We start from the raw sequence: 4,215 nt of genomic DNA, 5'->3' as shown, positions 1-4,215 counted from the left end.
TATGTGTTACGTCTGTAGTTTTACGACAGTTTGGACTTTACTACAGTGCCGTATTACGTTATGTGTTACACACGTTGTTGAATAAATGGAGAGAAGCTCCGACCTGAAGCTCTGAGTTCTGCCTCCGTTATTTAATATAACATTGGCGACGAGGATGGCTGATTGTTCTCTACCTCCACCCTCTCCTTTCCTAGCAGTCCCGGCAGAACCACCGATTCCGTGGAACCGCTGGATTTCCTCGTTTGAGACATATATCCTAGCCGCCGGCTTAGAGGACGTATCTGACAAAAGGAAATGTGCGCTGCTGCGTCACTGCCTAGGAGCAGAGGGTCAGCGCGTGTATGGAACTCTCGGCACCGCGGCGAGATACACAGACACTGTGGAACTACTGAAGCAACACTTCGCCCCTCCACAAAGCGCTCTTCTCCGCCGCGTCATATTCAGACGAAGACACCAACGTACAGGTGAGACAGTGACACAGTATGTGGCTGATCTGCGGGGTTTGGCGAGCTTATGCAAGTTCGGGACATTACAGAACGAAATGATAAGAGACCAACTAATCTTACACACGAACTGTGACAAGATTAGGGAAAAACTGTTACTGGAAAATGATGAACTTACATTGTCAGCAGCTCTGAACATGGCGGTCCAGGTTGAAACAGCCTTGGAATGTGCAGTTAGTTTTTCAGCCTCTCCCAGCTCACCGGCAGGGGGCGCGCACAGCCTACAGGTGCCCCTCCTCCACGTGAGTGCAGCCAGCGGCGGGGAGAGCGTTTTACTGGCCTCTCGGTCACGCGACCAGCCACACCAGCCGTGTGGGAATTGCGGCTCTTCTGCACACAATTCAAGAGCTCAGACATGCCCAGCCCGTGGTAAAACCTGCTCCAACTGCGGGAGACTAAACCACTTTGAATGAATGAATGAATGAATGAATGAATGAATGAATGAATGAATGAATGAATGAATGAATGAGGTCTGCAGGTCTGCCCCAGCTAGAGCTTCCCAGTCACCTACCACAGTCATCCATAATGTCAGCTCAGGACGAGCGCCATTCAAAACATGCTCGTTGATGGTTGGTGATGTCACTCTGCCGCTCCTCCTAGACACTGGAGCCACAGTGTCCCTTGTGAACTTGACGACCTATACACAGTTCTTCTCCCATGTGCCCCTGGGGTTGCCCTCCACCACCCTGCGTGGCTATGCCAACTCTGAGATTGACATTGTGGGCTCTTTTCAGCTGCCTGTGAAGTACGGGGAGAGGACACTGCCGGCTTTCAGGTTCAATGTTGCACGCCACGGGACCAACCTGTTAGGCCTCGACCTGTTCAACGCCCTCGGTTTCACCCTGCTAGACACAGCTGGCTCAGAGATTCACACCGTTTCTATCCCCTGGCAGCAACAGTGGCCTGCGCTGTTCAGCGGTGTAGGCTGCCTCGACACTTTTGCCCACCAGCCTCTGTTAGATCCTACAGTGATGCCTGTTATACAGCCCCTCCGCCGCTCCCCCCTGGCTCTCTCGAGAGCCACGACGAGCGTCTCCACAGTGTGTTCAGTGCATTGGCCAAGCATCACCTCACACTCAATGGTGAGAAGTGTGTATTCGCCGCCCCAGCCATTGACTTTGTGGGGTTCGCCTCTCAGCTGATGGCACGTACCCGCTGCACTCGAACACCGAGGCCATCCATCATGTCCCGGAGCCCACCACAGCCGCTCAGGTGGCCTCCTTTCTAGGCATGACGGCGTACTACCTCCGTTTCCTGCCACAGTACTCGGCCACAACCACACCACTGCGGAAGCTGTTGAAGCATGACGAGCCCTGGCTCTGGACGTCTGCCTGCTCAGACGCCGTACGCCTCCTGAAGGCCCAACTCACCTCGCCACCGGTCCTGGCGCATTTCAACTTGGCCAGCCCCACTCTTGTCACGTGCGACGCCTCTGCCACAGCCATTGGTGCGGTGATGTCCCAGCTGCAAGGGGGGGTGGAGAGACCGATCGCCTTCGCCTCCCGTGCTCTCAGCCCCACGGAACAGAAGTACTCGGTGGGGGAGCGGGAGGCCCTAGCATGCCTCTGGGCATGTGAGCGCTGGCACATGTACCTCTATGGACGTCTATTCACACTGAGGACAGACCACCAGGCCCTCATCACCCTCCTGGCCACGTCTGGCACCGGTCACAAGCCACTCCGCCTCCACCGCTGGGCCGACCGCCTGCAGCAGTACAACTATCGGCTACAGTTCACGCCAGGACGAGACAACGTGGTAGCCGACTTGCTATCACGCTCAATCCCCAGCCCACCCACAGCCCCAACCTTGACCCCCGGACTGGACCAGGCTGAGCATGACCTCGTCCAGCTCCTCCACACACCCCTTCAGGAGACGGTGTCGCTGAAAGAGCTCCGGGATGCCTCAGCCGATGACCCCACCCTCTCTACACTCTCAACCTACATCACGCAGGGGTGGCCAGCAAGAGTACCTGACGAGCTACTCACTTACTCCAGGATCAGGGAGGAGTTGTCGGTTTGGAATGACACCTGTGTCGCTCGCGGGTTCTGCACTGTGGTCCCAGGTGTCCTTCGGGCGCGTATCCTTGCTATGGCGCACGAGGGTCACCTGGGCATAGTCAGGCTCAAACAGCGCTGTCGTGATGTTGTTGGTGGCCAGGCATCGACAGGGAACTCGAAACCCTGGTCAAGGATTGCACTGCCTGTCTCCTTAGTGGTAAGACCAGGGCTCCAGCTCCACCCCCGCCCATGCAGCCGTTGGACTGGCCATCTCAACCCTGGGAGCACCTGCAACTGGATATCTGCGGCGAGCTGCATGGGGTACCACATCACCAGCGTTTTCTCGTCGTGACCTACGACCTCCACTCTATAATTTTAATAATTTTAATTTTGCCATTTAGCAGACGCCTTTATCCAAAGCGACTTACAATTACGAATTACAGGGACATTCCCCCTGGAGTAACTGAGGGCTAAGTGCCTTACCCAAGGGCACACTAGTAGTGGTGTGGTTTCAGGCGAGATTTGAACTCACAACCTTCCGATCACAAGTCCAACTCACTATCCACTAGACCACCACTACCACTCTAAGTGGCCAGAGGTGACACCTGTGGGCTCGGTCACAGCAAAGGTGCTGATCGACATTCTCGACGCTCTGTTTGCACGCTGGGGCCTGCCCAAGAGGATCACGACTGACAACGGTCCTCAAATGATTTCCCATGAACTGTCCTCCTATCTAGTGGGTAAAGGGATCCACCACATCCGCACAGCGTTCTACCACCCTGCTGCGAACGGGGGGGTGGAACGGCTGAACCAAACACTGAAAAATGGCATCAGGGCCCACCTGGCACAAGGGTGCACGCTCACCACCAGCCTCCTCCAGACGCTGTTGCATTATCGGGCCACGCGACACGCCACTACAGGAGTCTCCCCAGCCTCCCTCATGCTGGGGCGGGAGCTCCAGCTGCCTCTCGATAGGCTCCGCCCTACACTAGCTCAGCCCCCGGTCCATCCAGTTCAAGCCACAGTCACCAAACACCAGCGCTTGATGAAGGATCGTTTCGACAGGGCCAGACGTGCTAGGCCACCTGTCATTGCTGTGTCGGACTGGGTCAGGATCCGACGACCTCATCGGGACAACAAACTCCAGTCGTTTTGGTCTGACCCTGTCCAGGTCAGCAAACAGCTTGGCCCGGCCTCGTTTAGGCTCGCCGACGGCACTCGCTGGCATGCTACCCGCCTGCGTAAGGTGCAGCCTCCCCCTGGCCCAGCGCTGAGTGTGGCCTCTTCCACAGTCTTGCCAGCCGCACGGTTGGATGAAGCAGCAACCCCGGCCTACCAGGCTCAGCCCCAAGGCGTGGAGCCGCCACCAGTGGCTGTGGCTGCACCAGAGCCACGTCTGGTTCGAGCACGCAACAGGCCCGATCACTTGCGTGACTACATGACTGAGTATCACAGCTAGGTTGTGTGAGGGGGGGGGAAATGTTACGTCTGTAGTTTTACGACAGTTTGGACTTTACTACAGTGCCGTATTACGTTATGTGTGACACACGATGTTGAATAAATGGAGAGAAGCTCCGACCTGAAGCTCTGAGTTCTGCCTCCGTTATTTAACATAACATTGTGATTATGATACTTTGTTGTCGTTGTTGACGAAAATTGCGCAATTTTCATTGTGCTACTGAAATTCTTGGTGTGTGTGTGTGTGTGTGTGTGTG

Source organism: Nansenia antarctica (genome assembly GCF_963989245.1).
Source record: "Nansenia antarctica genome assembly, chromosome: 11".
Taxonomy (NCBI): Eukaryota; Metazoa; Chordata; class Actinopteri; order Argentiniformes; family Microstomatidae; genus Nansenia; species Nansenia antarctica.
This window is presented reverse-complemented; position numbering follows the sequence as displayed.